Genomic DNA, 18,832 nt, shown 5'->3' on the forward strand with positions numbered 1-18,832 from the left:
ATTTATTCTGTGCTCTGGATCCCCCCCATCCCTTCAGAGCAGCCATACACCCCTGCAGCACAACACCCAGCTGCTCGCCTGACTCGGGACAATCCCCAGCATGCAGGCTGTAGCTCGAGAGGAGCATCCCCAGGTGCACATCTGTGGCTGTGCCAGCTCCACGCTGCACATCAATTCCTTTGGGTTGGCCTTATGGTATCACCACAGGTTAGGGCAGGCCTGGAAATTCTCTCTAAACATGAGGTTTGAGCCAAATGCTTAAGATTTGGCAAGCACAGGTGGGTATTCCTCTGACATACCCCAGGGAGATTAACGGCTGTAAATACACACCTATTCACAACTACTACAGGGACAAGGGAATTCTGGGCACTGCCCAGACAGTTGAGACTTGATAGTTGAATGGAAAAATTAAACTGAACAACCTCATTAAAGGGCACATATCTAGAAGCCAACAATCCAAGGCTTCCCACAGGAATGCTGGCAGCATGACTGAACAGTTTTTGAAGACAGACTGGCACCCTGCCACACAAGGGGCAACTGCTGCCTCTACACCATGTGAGCCGTCACCACTTCAGAACCATGATTACACCTAAAGTTCATTAAGGATGGGTCTCGCTGATGAAAGCTCTCTGGAGCACAGGAACAGCAGCTAACAGCTGAGCTATTCTTGCTGCAGTTTCAGCCCTGCTTACTCTTGTTGAGAGGTCAGGGCTCTACTGACACTTGGGGAGCACTTGAGCACATCCCGCTGACAGTGCCCTTATTGCCAAGCCAAGCTGCCTTCAGATATAACTTGATTACAGCACAGGACCCTCTTCCCAGTGAGAAGCCTTGGATGCTGCTGCAGCCACTGGCTGAAGGCCAACTCCAGAGATCCAGCTTAAACTAAACAGAAGATTTAACAGGACATTAGGGACTGAAATTCAGTCCCTAGCTAATGGTGGCTTATTTCATCTTCAAATCAAGGTGATTCACCTTTCTGGCATTCTGGTTCAGCCCAGCAAGTTATTAGAGTAACTGAATTGCTGCTTAGTGGTCAGATTACTTCAGTGGATCCCTTCCATCCTCAGACTCCAGGGAACTACGATCTGAACATGGATTTGTTTAAACTTATGTTTTGCCTTCAGTTATCCTTAATCACTGTATCATACGTTAATTAAAAACTTGTACTGTGTACAGACATTGGCAGTAGGTTTTTTGTGCCAGGTGAGAAAAATATACAGGTACAGGGAAGTTACTTACCCCTCCGCTGAGTGCCAGCTTGTTGATCTCCATCCTACATCCAAGACATCATAGTGCACCATATTACCACTTCACCTACCAAGGGTAAAACAATATCATCAGATAGTGTGGAGGATTGCAGCAATTTCATTGTATCCTTTAAAGTACAAACCACTCCCCATCTACTCCCACCACCAGTACCACTATGGAGGCAGATTCACAGACACTGATGCAAATTGTCTGTCACAAGTCACTTATATGTGATTTCTCTCTCCTTAAATAAACATCACTAACATATAGGTGGCAAATTCCTTGAGAAAGAGGTAAAAGAATCCAGACTTTCCCCAGATTATGTGTTTCCAGGTCTCCTTTACAAGAGCAGGTGAACAGAGCAGGCGAGTGCAGCTGTCCACTTGTGCCAAGCAGAGAAACCAGCTTCCTTAATGCAGCAGAGGCCTGGGAATGGACATAAATACTCTATATACAGCACCATTTATTGTATTCACAGCTGTATTTGTTATATAAAGAGTTTGTGCCTACTCAACAAGCCCTTTGGCCTCATCTCATGAGCACTTCCCAAAGGCTAAGTGAAACATGGCTAAGCATAGCCAGAGGTCTTCATACAAACCTGACAAACCTCTATAACCTGTTTTACATCTTCCTTTGGGGAAATAGCTTGGTTGGAGCCTAAGTCAGGAACCTTCAGCAGCAAGTAAGCGTGGAAAGCATCTAACTACAGTCATATGTTTGAACAAGTTCCCTCAGCTCAGCTCGCCACGCTTCAGAGCTGCATTAGCTGCCTGTATGCACAAGCTCCAAGCCTGCATTCTCAGGAGTTACCAATGAGTGTCAGCTCAGTGAGGGAGTGCTAGCGTGACTCAGGTGCCTCTTATTTGCCATAGTCTGCAAGCACAAAAGCACATTTCATCTACCATCTGAACCTGAAATGAGACAACTAAACTATAAGCATGCCATTACTTCACTCTGGGAGTGATCTCACTACTAAAGTTACTACCTGTAGCAGCTAGATGGATAAGGAGACTAAGACACATTAACCACCTGGAACTTGAATATAAGCCAAAGCAGCTCTCAGGCTGCCAGATGAATACAAGCTGTCATGGACTCACTGACTTGAAAACTCAGAAGCCCAGCTCTCCTCAGCTCCTTTGCAGATAACTTCTCTGAAAACTGTCTTCTAGTAGGGCTGCCACAGATGTACATGCCTGTATATGCATACTTTGTAGAGGCTAATTATAGCTAATGAGATGGGGACAAAGTCCCTTCAGGTGCATAGGCATAAATCCAGAGTGAAGCGACCGGCATCAGTGAGCATGCTGCCACTCAGCAAGCGTGCTGCAGGTGTAGCCTCACCACTACCCTTGAAACACTGCAAATGTGAAGTCTGCTTTAAGCTGAGGAAACATTTAGTAACCCTTTCAATCTACAAAGAGCATCTGTTGGGGATGTTAGGGGTCTGTTCAAAGTGAGGCTGTCTGCTACACCGCAGCACAAAGCTAAGCTAGCATGGCAGAAAAAGCATGGGGTAGCACAATGATCGATTCTACTTAGACCATCCAATTTCCTGCAAGCTTAAAGAAACCTTTCCCATAAGCCATCACATAAACTCCCCATCCCCATACCTTTTTGCAGAATGACAGCTAAAAAAGAAAAAAAAACAAAACTAATAACAACAACAACAAAAAAAAAAACTACAGAAACTAGATTCAGGATTAGAAAGATGTGGGTCCTTCCTGTGGCTGCAAAATTGCTAATTCAGATTTACAAGATGAATAACTGCATGGAAGCAGCAATAGTTTGGCAACCCAATCACCACTTACATGTGCAGAGATAGAAAAGAGGATAAAGTAGGTGACCAGAGACTGCATTTTTGCAAGGGTTTGGAGATAAAGCAAGGCTGGTAGAACTTGGTGCTGTTTAAGGAACACTTAGGAGTCTCCAGAGGGAATCACACATGCACCTACAGCCTGGATACTTTCCTATGTCCTGTGCATAAAAACATTCTTTTTTTGCCATTAATTGAAGAATGGAGTGGAAAACAAACCAGATTAAAAGCTTGGAGAGCTAACAGTGAGTCTGACATAAGTAGCAAACACCTCAGTCAGCTGGTTACTGAGTAGAGCAGGGCAGCCCCTAAAGGAGTCAGTGCTCTGCTTTAACCCCTTCAAGCACTCAGATCATTCTTGCTTTTCTGTCACCCTGAGAGCATCACATCCAGCCACAGTTTTGCTTTAAGTTCATGTTCCAGGTTCCTGCAAGCTTTAGTTGTATACCAACAGACAAAATCATGCTAGTAACCGTCGAGTTCTCTGTACTTTCAGGGCTAGTAAGTATTTTCTTAAAAGAAAAGGTTATGCAGAAAACGAACACAACTTTCAGCTACTGCCCTGGAACAAAGCCATCATGAAACAACTTAAGTCTTCAGAGCAGAGGAAAGAAGTCACATAGAACAAATACACCTGCCAACTCTGGGTTTTCTTTTGCCTCACATTTAAGGAGAAAGTAACAAAACAAGCTGCTGGAGCTCTGGCAAGAAGAACAGAAAAGTCATGATGAGGCAGGAGCCTGCAGAGCTCAGCGAGCCTTCCCAACCCCTGCGCGGCTGGCGGGGTGTCCTGGCTGGCAGCACTCTGGCTGTGCTCACGGTTCCACAATTGCCAGAGGCGCTGGGTTTGAAGAGGCGAGGAGTCAATGAAAGTGGTAGAGGGAAATATATCTATAGATACCTCAGTATTCATTTGTGCAGACATATTGTGCCTAAGAGGGGAAAAACATAATATTTGAGATCTGTTTTTGAAAGACCACCTCGCAGATGGTCTAATACCAACCACCACTGCATACCACGTGCCAATTAGCCTTCCCCATCAGCGTGCAGCAGCTCAGGTCTATTCCAGCCACACACTGCCTCATTATATAGCTAAAAACCTGTTTAGACATCACCAGGAGCATCATCTCCCAGAAGCTCCTGGTCTCCAAGGATGCTGGTAAACTCTCTCCCTGCACATTTTGTGCGTAATTAGGCCTCACGACAGCCTGTGAACATTTCCCTTTTTTTTGCAGAAACAGGAAATGGAGGCAGAGCGATTAGCAGAAGGAACTGTACTAATTCAAGCACAGAGCAGGGGTTGAAGTTCCGGGCCACTGAGCATTCCCAGTGACAACTGAAGCATCTGATCTCTCAAGCTCCCCATCCACCCTGGCAGTCTTGTTGGCCTTGCTCAGACATGCACCCATTGCAAGATCAGCATTTTCCTCTAAGATTCTTTCTCTCCCTCATAAACTAAAGCAAGGACACACACACACTCCAGCTCGCCATATGCTGCGCATGGCAAGGCACGCAGAAATAAGTGCCAGGTGCAGGTACACCTCAACACATTAACATAGTTTGCATCTTCCCTGTTAGAAAGGACTTGTACCAGATGGACTGAGACACTGAAGCTCCCAGCCAGGCAAAAGACCAGTGTTGAAGCACTTGGACATATTCTACTTTTCTTCAAAGTAAAATCCTGTCCCTGCAGATTCAGAAGACAAAGCTACAGAGGATGCATCCACATTACTCCTCTAAGCAGACACCTCTTCGAACAGCCTCTAATCTCCTCCTGGACCATCTCTCCTCCCCAGTGTTGCACCCACGCACGAGGGCAGGGCCTGGATGGCTCAGGGATCCTGCACAATAGTTGACGAAGCAAATGAAGAGCAGCAAGCCAGGGTCCCAGCAATAGAATAAAAAAAATGCAGGATGCCAGAAGGCAGACTTCTGTCCTAAGATCATGAGAGCAGAGTTGCAAGAAACTTAAGTTATTCGGCCAGCTCCCTTGCACAGGGTTAGAGCTAACTGCAGGCTGCTGAGTTCATTCGTGTTTCCACCACTTTCTCAGCGTATGCATCGATAATTGACTTACCTCCCTCAGAAAAGGGGGAGAGTAGGGTCTCCATCAATCTCCTGCATGCCTTTTCCCCTTAAAGAGATGGAAGATGCTTCCAAATTCACTCATTCAATTAGTCTTTCCAAAGGCACAGACCAAGCCTTAGCTTTTGCTCTGTCAAACATCCTACAGGGACTGAATTAAGAGCAGTAGCTGAGGTGAAGGACAGAGCTTGCTGGTAGGATTAGCCGGAGCAATTACAGGTAGCAAATCCCTGCTATTCAAAGGCTTTATCGTTAAGCAGCAAGAGAAATGCCTTTCTCGGTGAGTGATTTTTTTTTTTTTTTTTAATTAGACGAAGGCTGGCAGAGCACAGAGCAGCTGAAGGCTGCGTGCCTGCGACTCGGCGTGCTGCTGCCTCCCTCTGCCGGGGGACGGGCAGCCAGCAGCCCCCGAGGTGTCACCGCGTCCTGGGGACACGGCGTCCTGCTCTCCTCCAGCAGTGTCCTCCAGCAGGGCCCCTGCAGGCACCAGGGGATGGGTGCAGAGACAAGAGTCCTTCAGGTGCAGCAGGGAGAAGCTCACCACTTCTTTCCTACCAGTTCACAGGTAGAGAGAAAGGGTCACTTTCCTCAGTTTGAATAGAGGGCTTTTTGCCATCAATTTTTATTTTCTCCCCCTTTTTAAGATAACCAGATTGCAGGTATTAATTATTTTCTTGCATGCCTCAGAACTGTAGAGCCAATGAAGCTTCCAGCCAGGAAGGGTCCAGTTCAGGTGCCTGGCACGCACAGCTGCTTAAGGAGGGAAGCCCACGCAGCAGCAGCAAGCATCTCCCTTCGCACACAGGGAACAAACAGCACAGTGAAAACAGACAGCTCTTCAGCCTCACCACACTTCCTCTATCGCTGCTGCAGCCCTGTGATTCCTCTTGACACAATTACCACGGAAGAAATGCTTTTCCTAATCAATCCTGCTCCAAATTCCCCTCCCATTCCTGCCGAGTGAAAAGCAGCTCCGAACCCATCGAGACAGCACTGCACACAGCAGTCATTGAGACCAGAACTGCAGCAAAGCTTTGGAAAGCATGCAAGAAGAGGTCTCCCCATCCCTCCTGGCCGCTACTGCAGCCCCTCAGGACATAAAGAGCCCTGCTTTAAATCAAGCTGCACAGGCACACGAATGCCAATGCCGTGTTCAACGTTGAAGAGGCTGTTTTTAGATATTGTGCCATGCAAGTTGTTTAGACAACAAACACACCGACGCTGCCAGTAACCGGGCTCTGCATTAATAGCTTTGTTACCAGAAGCACTCATCACATGTAAAGCTGAGTAAGTGTCTTAAAATAAAGAGCCTGAAAATAAACATCAGCTAAGCGTTAATATTGTGAATGCTACCTACCAGCAGAAATGCATTCATCTCGTGACGTGTTCAATTTGAGTGTTGTACAGGAACGGTCAAAATTAGCCAAATTTACCACTGCAAGTTTTCTCACAGCTAAAGTCTCCTCCAAGCTTTGCTTTTCCCATGACAAAGAGTTTACTCGTGTTTCCAGAAACTCCACACAAGGTCATCTAAGCAAATGTCCCCCCACCTCTACCATATTATAAGCGTAGTATAAGGAGTTAAGCCCTTACCGCACTCTCTTGCAACCCCTTCCAGAGCAAGGTGGCCAAACGCTGCTCGGCTAGCAGGTTGTGCTGCCAAGGGGTCCAGGGTGGAAGCAGCACCATAGGACATCTCACATCACCTTCAGGAGCACTCCAGAGCCCCCAGCAGACTGCAGCCAGCCAACAGAGCATTGGGGTCTTCTTCCACCCTTGGGTTGCTGCTCCGGGTGCAGTTCTCCTAAGAGGGGCAGAACAGATCATCTGGTAGCATGGCCTGCAGGCTCCCACCTCCCCTGCAGCAGCCATATATTTGTTGGGGTGGGGGTTCCAAAAAAAGCCTATTACCAATTGAAGAGATTCAATCCCTAGCAGATAAGACGCATGAATTGCCATTTATCCTGCTGCTTGTCTCGGTGCAGTCCAGACACCCTGCGCATGCTGCAGCAACACTAGTCCAAATATCACCTGCACTGCATCAGCAGTTATCCGTTCCCCTGCTCCACACTCATTCTCCATCAGCACTGCTGCTACGTAACGTGCCACATCCGTCACTTCAGTCCCCAGAACCTTGTAACATCCTGGCTCAGGCAGTTGCAGAGCAGATGCTGCAGTGGTGGCTCGTCACCCAAGCTCAGTTCATCTACTGGAGCCTTGCTGCTTCCTCATCCCGGCTGTTACCCAAATTGTGAAAATAAAGCCCCCGGGACATGCCTACAGGCAGGACCATCCCTCGTTGCAATTGAAGGACATCCAGGGAAAGGACACTGCATCCTGCTCAGACACAGGGCAACGGACTTGGCCAACTCAATTGCTAAATGACTGTGAGGGGAGCAGAGGACAGGGGTTGGCTGTCACAGTGCTGGCAGCAGCATCTTTCAGTCCCCCCCCCCCTCCCTTCCCTGCAATGTCCTTCGCTGAAGAGTTCTCAGATAGGGCTTTTGCTGCAGTGCATCAAAGAGCGGGTGACTTGCCAGCAAACCACCAAGTGCTCCCTGCTCTCTGCTTTTCCCCCAGCTACCCAGGGCCCTGGAGCTGATATTGGGTAATTGGAGACTGCCAGACTGCCTCGCCTGTCCATAGGACCGAGCCTCCAAGGAGGAGCTGGTCTCATTTGCACCACCCCTCCTTTAAACTCCTTTAAACCAGGTGTACACAAGGATCTGCTCGGTTTTACCCTTGGTATGCCGTAACCTCATTTGCGCAGCTTCTCTGCAGAGCACTTTTGAGGGATGCTGACTTTACTGGCTCTATAAGAAGGCCTCAAAGCTAGGAGCACATCCTGATATTCAGCCCCAGGTCCATCCCCTCACGGCTGTGACCTGCTGTTCTAACTTACAGGCTTGTCCACAGCCCAGGTTAATCCAGGGAGAGGTCTCAGTGCCCAGCCTCCTCCTGCCCTCCAGCTCAAGGACATTTGCTCCAAGCCCCTCTTTGCCCAGAGCCACCCAAATGTTGCTCTGAAGCACAGCAAGCCCTCTCAAAAACCTCCAGAAACTGCACAAGGGAGACACGGGCTCTTGCTGCATGCCCTGCTGCTGACAGCACTGCTGCAGTAGCACAGCAGTGACTTCTACCAAAAAAAAAAAAAAAGTGTGTTCATCACTATGAGTAAAGTTGCACTCAGGCATCCCCTGGGAACAGGGATGTGTGAGGAAGCATTTCTGAGCCTGGGAGCTCCACAGGAGCCACAGCAGCACTTTGGGGATGACCCCAACCAGCAACTTTCCCCCTGTTCTGACAGTGACCTTCAAAGCTGAAGATGTCTCTCCAGTTAATCCCCCTGTTTAATCAAAGTGCATTTAATCAGCTGAGTCTCCATCTTTTAACAAAGGTATTGACAAGTTATGACTGGTGCTAAATTACAATCCATGTATTTTAGGCCTCAAATTTTTCACCAACAATTCAAGGTCAACAGCTCATTCAAGGCCAAATCCATGCTTCTCTTGAATATAATATGCTCTCAACTGGGTTTTATGGGGCAGGGACCTTATATTTATTTATTTATTTTTTCCCACAGGATTCAACACAAACACTGCTGAGCCAAATGAAGGGCATCTTCAGTAAGTCCAACCTTCCTCAATTTTGATCTTTAAACAAGAACAGAGTACTTTCTGTTCATCACACGTAAGCTTTTAAGATGAGGTAAGCTTTGCCCTCAGTTTATAAACAGTTACGTGCAGCAGAATATTGATGCAAATTAAAACCCATTTAGGTTTGCCAAATTTCAGTTCTTGCTCACTCAGCAGCAGGGACTCTTCCTTCTCAAAAGATCAGTTGTCTGAAAAGCAGGGGAAAGGCACAAGGAGGGCAGCCGAATGGCAAGCCTGCTGCAGCTCTGATCTCGTAGTGTAATTAGAAATTCTAAGGGTTTAGCTGGAAAAACTGCATCTTAAGGACATTTATGCCCAGGCACAGAAGTAGAGGAAAAACCATTAAGATTCCTGGCACATGGGAATTCTTGTGTTCACATGTCAGATGGGGATGGGCAGAAAGCAATTTACAGCAGCTGGTAAGGCTTTTTAATACACTGGTGCATCACATTGCACAACAGAGACAGCCAACACTTCCCCTCCGCCCCCTGCATTCCCCATCGCTCCGGGTTCTGCAGTGCAAGAGCCAACTGGAAGAATCTGCAGAGGTTTTGCAAGCAGCAGTCTCTCTCCCTTGCCCCACTCCAAGACTTTCACGTCAGTGGGAAAAATGGGCAGAAGTGCTAAGTTCTTGATACAGTTATTCGGGAAGGACAAGTGTATCTCCCATATTCCCCACTGAAACCAGCATTACCAGTGGCTCTCCAGTTGGGGTCCAGCAGCGGTTTTTAAATCCCCCTTTGTAAAATACAGCGGGCCCTTCCTCACAACACTTCTGTTTCTTCACTGCAACCCAGACCTCTTGGAAGGAATTAATTTACAGCAAGTTTGCTGCAGTGCCACATAATACCCGGGAAGTATATTATTAATTAGGGGGCCTGGGGGAAGTAGCACACACAGCTTAGAAGCAACATTTGTAATATGCTACATTTGACTTAACGGCACCACCAAGAGCAAGAGTTAAACTGTAGACGTTTCCAATTATTTAAAGGATGTGTGATTTCTGCAATGGGGTACCACTCAGAATCCATGACCTTCTCCTCCAAAAATACCTGCTGTCATTTGACTCAGTCTTTAACTATTGTGATGCCAGCCACTGCAAATAGATAATGGGGGATCGCTATCCACAAGCAAACCACCATTTAGGTCCCACTCATTAAGCACGTAGTAGAGCAGAGCTATCTGATGCTCCAGTAGCAGGTCTGGCCTTAACCACAAAGAATTTGGTATGACAGATCTTTATGCAAGCTCATGAGCCCTAAGAACAGGCACTGGGAATAATCTGCCTTACATTTTAAATGCCAGTACTTTCTCAAAACACTTTATGCTCCTATTAAGACACCTCTAGCAGTGGCAAATACCCTAGGCAGCCCAAAATGTGAAAACGCACTCCAGCATCAATATGGCAGTCAAAAAAACAGAGCTGCTTTCCAGAAGAGAGACCAGCGTTAAAGGAGGAAACCAATCAAAGCAGTCTTCAACTAGCTGCAGCTGAGTTTAGATTTCCAGAAGCACAATCTAGACACTGAGTCAGGCTTTTCACTACATTGACTTGTTATAGTCATTCTTTTTAGATATCTATCCTGTGCTATGCCTATAGCAACCCTAGGGTGGTCTAGGGTGGTGCTCAAGGTGCTGTGAACTCCAGCTAAGACTTACCATGTACTGAGGTTCTCTCCCCAGGCATGTAAAGCAAAAGCTGCTGGAGCAGCATAGGATGTAACAGGACAGAGCATCAAGCACATCCCCCTTCCTTTCCCCTCCTCTTGGTTCATCTTTTGCAAATTCTCCTCCCATCGCTCAGCACTGAAGGGTTCTTTGCCCTTAACTTGCTTTTGGCAGTACGCAATCAGTTACACTTCACCTGAATAGAAGCACCAGTAGGATGGCACTTCAGAACAGGGACTCCTACTTGAAAGGCACAAGCCTCAATTTGGCTCATTTTTGTCCTCTGATCATTCTTATTTTCTATATCTGGTACAGTTATCGTGCTAAGTTTGCAAGGAATCAATGCAAGCCCTTCCAATAGGCTCTTGTGCTGACTTCCAGAAAGCCCAACTCCAGAGAATTTAGCTGCGTGACCGCAGTTCCCATGCTTTGTCACTTGTACCAGCTTTGGTAAATCCTATTCTGTTCAATTTCAAAGCACTTCATTGGTTTTTTAAGTAGCCATTTTAAAGGCAGAGAATGATCTGATTTTACACCATATGCCCTCTCAGCGCCCATATTTTGGAACACCCCATCACTCATTATCCCTTGGCAATTTACACCAAGCCTGATGTTAGCTCAGTTATTTTGATTTTGGTCCCATTCCACCAATTTGAGTGGTCCTGTATAAATGCCAAACTTATGCATAAGTACTTCACAAATGAAGTGAAGTCTCTTTGCTCATTAATGTGATGACATAAGGAAAACAGAAGTAACAGCCTTAGCAGGGTGCAAAAAGTCCCTGCATCGCAGCCATTTGAGGCTTTCAGCTGCTTTAGCGCTTGATTTACATCATGCAAAGTTAAAGGCTTGGTCCTTACGTCATCTGTGACTCTTCTTGGGTCTTCAGGACCGAGACCAGAGAGCTCTGGCGGAAGATCTGCAGGTTTCATTGAATATAAAAAAGCCTCTGCAGCTGAGGGTGGCGAGGGGCTCGCCTCTACCACCAGCTTGCGTTGCGTGACCTTGAGAGATCAAGCTCTGGTCCCAGCTTCCCTCCTCTGCGACGAGGGCAACGCTCACCTTTCCTACCAATCTGGCTGACTTTTCCCAGTCCTTGTGCAAGCACAAGATAAAAAAACCCACCCCAGTTATAGATCTAATCAACATAAACATACACTACTACTCAAACAAAACAGCAGACACCAGTAATTGCCTCTGCCCCAGCGGGGACAAGAACACCCCTCCTGTTGTCAGGAGACATCACTAAAAAAAAAGAGGGGAAGTCAAATATTTGGCCATTCCAGACCCAACTGTCATCCAACAGCAGCAAGGATCTGACTCGGTCTGAGCAGCTTCCCCCAACGTGGGGCACGAGCTGAAATCCAGACCTACAGGGACTTCAGCCCCGCTGACTTCACTGCTATTTCAACAGATTCAGCAATTGCACAAACTGCAGATTTTCCCCCTTGCCCCATTCATTCATTCAGCTACCAAGCCTGCGGAGAGGGCAGGAAGGCACTTTTTGGTTAAAAACGTGTGTTTTTTATACAAGGAAAACCCAAGTTGCCACCAAACATTTGCATCCAGGTGAATTTTTGTGCTTCACGGCTGCACGATCACGCCCCGCACCGCTATCAAGCGGCGTTAGGGCCTCCAAAAACTAAAAATAAAAAATAAAAACACAAGTTGTGCTCGGGTAGGGAGAGTAAAGGCTGCGCTGAGCCTCCCCAGACGGATTCCGGGAGGCCGTGGGAAGGCGATAGTGCCCGCGGGCTCGGGGGCGCGCATCCCGGGGGCGTGCAGAGGGAACCTGGGGGGAGGCTGCGGGGAGGCGAGGCCCGAGCTCGGACACCCCCAAACCCCCCCCCAGGAGGTCGGGGGAGGCCCCGTTGAGGCCGCGGTCGAGGCCGGGCTCCGCAGGAGGCTAAAAGCGGAGAGCGCAGCGCTCTTAAAGCCGCAGGGTTTCATTTCTCCGCCGGCCTCCCCGGGAGGCTCTCCAAAGGTCTGGCGGGTAGGGGTGATGTTGGGGTGCTGGGGGGGTTTGGGTAGCGCTGAACGGGGTGACGGTGCTGGAGGGGGGCTGCAGAAGTTTCCCTTGCCGAGGCACTGCACCAGCAGCAGGTCGGCGCGTCCTGATGCGCTCCTGCAAAGGCTCTGCAGCTCAGCACAGGGCTCGGACTGCAGCACAACTGCACCAGCCCGGCGGCACGAGAGCCCAGCACCTGCCTGGAACAGCTTTCAGAAGAGAGGATGCCAAAACGCAGCTCCCCACGAGTCATTTCAGGGGAGTCGGTTTGCCTTTTTTGCCCCCCCCCACCCCCCTCGTTATCATTTTAAAAAAACAGATCGAAAAAGACTTGGTTCTGATTCAGCTTCCCTCATGCAGGTCCCAGGGAGAATTAAAAAGGCAGAAAGGACACAGACTGGATGAAGTTTAATTAGCAAATCACCCACCATAAGTTGGACTTCTTTTCATCTTTTATCAATTATAAAAGACAGCCCTGCAGGGGGGGAAGGATCACAGCCTCCCCTTAAATGCCTCCTTCCTAAAAAAAACATGCAGTGAACAAGCTTCCATTAAAGCAGGCTAGGAAACCCTCCCTCCCTCAGAAGTTGCCTCTCTTACCCCAAATCCACTCTGCAGAGCTCTGCTTGCTCAGAGATGAAGTGCTGCCTGGAGCAGCAAAAGTTGCAGACTGCTTCTCCTGCGCGGGAGGCAGGACCTGGCATAAGTAGTGTCAGACGGGTCCTTGCGCTGAAGTGATGCCGGGGGAGCCCAGAGCTGCTCAGACAGGCAGGGGAAAAAAAAAGGGGGGGGGGATGGGGAGTTCAAAAATCTTAAATCCCTGACACTGCAAGAACCCTGATCCTATAGGATTGTGTCTAAAAAGCAAGCACTCGCTCTCAGCGCAGCCTTGTTTCCCGACAAGGTGGAGGCTGAGCCGTTTGATTGCCTGCTGGGTTTTCTCACCTGGTGATGTTGCTCTTAGCAAGGGAAGAAATGAAAAGCAAGTCAGACATCTGCAGAAGCCTCTTTAACAGGCTCTGCTCCCACCTAAGCCAGCCTAAATTTGGGGGGCAGGCTGGAACTTGCTCAGGAGTCAGCATGCCTGCTCAGGCAAATACACGCCAGGGAGATGCAGGGAGAACACACCTGAACGGGGATCAGTAAGGACAGGAGATGTCAAAACACAGGGAGAAATCTCATTCTCTGTGGTATTGCGTTGGAAAAAAAAGCGCACACCTTACACAAACATTAAACTAGTCTAATTTTATTCCTGAGACACAGGACAGTACAAAGCCTGATCCAAAGACCTACCGCTAACTTCAGCAAAGCCACGCTGCCTTCAGCCAGCTCAGGCCCAGGACAGGTTTTTGCCCTGTGTACAGGAGGCATTTAATTCCTGCCTCTTACAGCTTTGACAGATTGAAGTTCCTCCCTCAACTACTCCCATGATGAAGCCAGCAGAGGGGTACATCCAATGCAGCTCTGCAGACCCCTGCTTCACAGCAGATCCAGCCTTCATTGCAGAGACTCAATGAGTCGCAGAGAACACGCATTGCTCCATTCTCCTCTGTGGCTTGGATGGGAAAGTCAGCCCTGTAGCTCAAAAGAAACAGTGTCCAGAGAAGAGACTTCACCTTGCATCCTGGAGGTACCAGTTATAGTGATTTCTGGTTTTGCTATTCCACGCTCAAGTGTTAAGCGAGACGGAGAAACTCCAAGCTCAAGGTTATTGCAGGATATTGCTGGGGGACACAACTAAACCAGGCGGCATTTATAATACGTGGGCACGAGCCCTACAGCAGGCTGGCCCTGGAACCAACAGTTGCAGACTGATAGTTTTGAAACATGTTAATTTTTCATCCACACACTCCAATGTACCATAGCAAAACGCCAAGTGTACATCAGGGTCAAACTAAATATATTGTTGCCTTTTGATACCACCCTTGAAAGCTTTTGGATCAAGTTTTCTGATATGCTGATTATCTGCATCCAAAAGAGTCCTGGCACTGACCGAAAAGCCTTTCCCTTCCTTTTCGCCATCACTGTTCTTCCATTTGAAGATTAGTTTTTGACTGGGCCACTTACACTTGCCTATCAGTTGCATAACCCAAAAGCATAGGGTACCTGTTCTTTGCCAGGTGAGACGTACTGCATGCAGATGGAAATTTGCATCCAGCACACTAAGAGTCATTGAGCCCTAGGATTTGGGGGACTGGGTCCCACTCCACTTCTTATACCAGTAGCATAAAGCAACACACTCAGTTCTACTGGGTTTACAGCAGAAGGGCAGAGAGACAGAGCTGGGTACTCAGCTTGGTATTTGTAGTTACTTTTGCCTTGCTACCAGTATTTACTACTGCATGGCAGAGTTGGCATTAACAGGGAGGAGATCCTGAGTGTAAAGAAGCCCAGGGAAGGCCTTCAGAAACACCCAAGAGAAAGCTAAAACCAGCAGCAAGAGCCTCCCCTGACTGTCTGACTCTTTTACTGAAATTTTACATGGCACTGCCAAGGCTTTGAAAGTATTGATTTACTGAAGCATTTCACAATACTTCAAGGCCACTCACTCTGCAAGCCAGAAACACATAGTTAATCTGTAGTGGATCAGATGAGAGAAAGCACAGCTTTAATGAAATAAAGCTCCACTTGCAATATGCCAAGGAATGCACCAAACAGCATACATCATCCCAAACCCTGCACCAATTTTCTGCTGCAACACAGCCCATTAATAGAACTGTGGCTGTGCATTTTGGTGCATTTCGCTTTGTTATGGGAGGACAAAGATGTCATAACCAAAAAGGATTTTGCTGTTAAACTTTATCAATCTTAATCTAATCTTAATGTTGCATTCAGATAAGATCATAAGGGTATCTTTTAGACTTTGCTTTCCCACACAGCTTTCAGATACTCGGAGACAACCTTTGGCTTTCCTCAGCCATATTCCTGCAGCTCAGCTGTTCTGAGTGCAGCAGTGCTGGGCTGATCAGCGTTTTGACATGCAGTGCAGCACAGCTCCCCTGCCGTACTGTGCTATCAGATGCTTCCTGGGCCACTACTTGTATTAGACCATAAAAGCAGTTCATAGATAGCAGGGTTTTCTTGCCTTGATTAAACTGCTTCCAAAGCCTCCTGGACAGGAGATATATCCCTACTGCTATGGCTAGGCCTGTGTCACTCAACAAGAAATCCATACAAGAGGGGACACTGGTGTAAGTGTTGGGCTGTGCTAAGCTCTGCCTAGACTAGGAAGCCTCCATGCAGTTAGAGGTTTCCTCTCATAAGAGATGTGCTATTTATATACTACTCCTTTTGTAATTTTTTTTTTTTTTAATTTGAAACAATTTTGAATAGTAATTAACCAGGAAACTGATTACCAGCACAATTATATCCATTACTGATTTCAGAATGTCAATGTGTAAGTCTTTATCAACCATTCAATATTTACTTCAGTTACCTTAACTATTAAACCCTAACCAAGTACATTTGGGGGATCTTTGGCAGCCCAGCGATTACAGTGCTCTCTATGTGCCAGTCATCTGTGAGTGTTTTACATCACAAGCCACGAAGTGTCATTTCTCTGCCACTCAGCCCTGACAAGTCTGGAGAACACCAGCAGACAGCGGACACAGCATTGCCACAGCACAGCCAGGTCTTCAGAGGTTCGGAGTTTCAGAAAGCACCCCAGAAGCTCTCAGGGACAGTAGACACATCATGCTTCTTTCTGAAGTATATTCACCCATTAGGATACAGACCCCAAACCACTGGGGCTCTGAATCACAATAAAAGATGTTTACTCTTACCACCTAGCACAGCAAGGAGGGAATCATTCCATCACTAAACTTCCTTTGTTCATTTTAGCAGACAGACTTTAGTCCATCTTCACCTTTGATGCCTGCAACAATGGGAATCTGTAGTTACTGTAAGATTTTTTTTGGCTCAGATAACATATTAAAAGGCAGTCCTTTAGTTAAAGCACAAACACATCCTCGGGAGCCACAGAGGAAGTTGTCTACTACTGAAAGCTCTAAGTGAAACTGCCTCACTTCCTCTGCCCTCATGCACAAGAGGAAGTTAATACTCGCCTACGTTACAAAGAAATATATATATTTATATGTTTAGGCTATAAATTCAGATCCCCATTTCCCTCCTCATTCAGCTCAAGACCAAACATGGGACTGAAGGCAGCTTGTCCCAGCGCAGGGATTCCTGGGGAAGCTGCCAGCACTTTTTCATCTGATGGCCAAGGCAACGAGCATCACTTCGTCAGAACAAAAGGCAGCAAGTAAGCACAGCCTGATTGATTGATCAGCTCGGTTCCAACTCACTTGAGAGCATTTGGTGGAGATGAGCTCTCCCCATCCCCACCCCTGACTCCTTTCCTCTTGCCATGGCTGCTGCGGAGCACTCCTGTTGCAGTTGCATCCTGGCTGCTGAGGGATGCAGACCGCATCTTCGCTGCAGCAGTGCTGCATCGCTGCCGGAGAACTCACCAGTCTCTGTGACAGAGACTTACAGAGGGGCATTAAATCATGTTTTATCCGCACGACTGCTCGGGGACAGCAGCAGCAAGGTAATTGCATTAGCTAGTAATGCCATTTACTCAAGCCTCACAGCAAGTCAGCAGTGTTAAGGCACTTCCCTGCCCCACTCCAGCAGCACACCTGTGAGCCATGCACTGGACATGATTTCTACGGCTTAAAAGCCACAGTTAAAAAAGGAAAGCAGACAAGCAATAGAAACAGGAGCTTTTAGGAGGCAGTATTACTCTAATTCTCTTTCACCTTGGAGTGTCTCAGTTTTATTTGATTATAAGCTCTTTAGGAGCCAAGCTCTTTAGGCAGGACACCAGAGCAGTGAGGTCTTTGGGAACATCACCTGCCCTCACTGCAACAGGGCTCCTGGGAGCAGCACTAGAGCAGCCCTACAGCCTCTCAGCATAGCTTTGATTAATAATCAAACGTTACCATCCAAACTTCTTCTTAAAGCAGAATTTGGGGATTTCTCTTTCTCAAGGATATCCAAGGCTTTAAGTCAGCATGTTTTATCTCACGCCAACTCCAAGAGCAAGTGCAGCTCCAGAACTCGTGAAGCACTGACCTGCCCCTGCAGCCATAACAAGCCTCTTTTTTCTTACTCTTTCCCACACCAGTTAGGGAACTGCTGTTATGATTTTTACCTTAAATCTGGTTTTCCAGAAGTCAGTTTCATTTTATTTTCTAATAAGAACCCCAGCTGCTATACAGCTGTTCTTTATTGCTTCACAGCAGCAGTTAACTGCCTTTCTCAAAAGCATAGGAGCTCGATGGTCCAGAACTTCGGAGCTTTCCTGAAGCTTAGCACCCCCAGCCCAAAGGGGGACAAGGCTGCACCAGGCCCTGCAGCAGCATGACCAAGCAGGGCTCCTGGCTTGGGAAGAAGAACTGATGGAGGATAAAACATCTACAGAAATTACTCAATCATTTATAGCCATGTCAGTAGGTCACTAGCAGTAGGCATCTTTGCCAAAGTTAATCAATGGGGCAAATTTCAAGTCTATTTCTAGATGACAGCACCACAAGCTTGTTGTGATGAAGGATGCTTTAGCTTTACAAAGCAGTACCCACACCACGCTAGACCAGGTTTGCTTCTCTGCATCTCAAAACTGGCCTGTGAATGCAACTCCAAAAGGCAAAACCCCAGTATATCAAACTCCCATTTTAAATAATTTTCCTCACTCCTAAATAAAAAGCCACTTTCAAATGCTACACCAAAACATAGCTTTTACCTACAGTGCAGAGGTATGAAACGCTCAACTGAAAGGCCACTCCTTTCAGCTTAATGCTTCCTCCTCCACACCTCCTTCCCTAGAGAACTTTTATTTGCTTGTACAACATCCGGCTCCTTAATACTCCATCCCTTGCTAACAACCTTTTATTTCTTTATTGGCATCACATGTCTCAGCTGTCACACTGGACCTACTTCCCTTCAAGGAGCATGCAGCTGAGCACATCTGAAAAGGCACTGACAAAAGCACACTTTTTCTGACAAAAGTACATTCTGATCCAAACCATCTTCCTGATAAAATCTTCCTTGCCCCAAATTATGTTAGAGATGTTAGAGCTGCTTAATGAAACAGCTGAGATATTTTTAACGTGGTCAAAAAACCTATTTTATCTTGCCCTCCAGTTCAGAAATAGCTTCACCATTTTTTTTCAGAGACTTCAAAAAAAAAAAAGGAAAAAAAAGAAAAAAGGCTGTATAAAGCAGACTTCCCACATACAATTTCAGCTTCAATACTTAAAGTTTGGCATCATGTAACTAGTTAGAGGCAGGGTCTCTCAACAGAGGATGTTAAACAACTGTCACTACTCCCAACTTCCATCTCTATCT

At 47.1% G+C, this 18,832-nt stretch overlaps 1 long non-coding RNA gene across 1 annotated transcript; it reads right to left on the reverse strand.

Annotated features, from left to right (window-relative positions):
• Positions 1–109: 109 nt before the first annotated feature.
• LOC118177035 lies at positions 110–13,980 on the reverse strand. The gene is made up of 4 exons (XR_004755643.1): positions 13,427–13,980; positions 13,082–13,237; positions 6,743–6,953; positions 110–1,317 (listed from the first exon to the last, which is right to left on the reverse strand). It is a non-coding gene; the product is annotated as an uncharacterized LOC118177035 (long non-coding RNA).
• Positions 13,981–18,832: the final 4,852 nt, after the last annotated feature.

This window comes from Oxyura jamaicensis, chromosome 21 (assembly GCF_011077185.1).
Source record: "Oxyura jamaicensis isolate SHBP4307 breed ruddy duck chromosome 21, BPBGC_Ojam_1.0, whole genome shotgun sequence".
Classification (NCBI taxonomy): Eukaryota; Metazoa; Chordata; class Aves; order Anseriformes; family Anatidae; genus Oxyura; species Oxyura jamaicensis.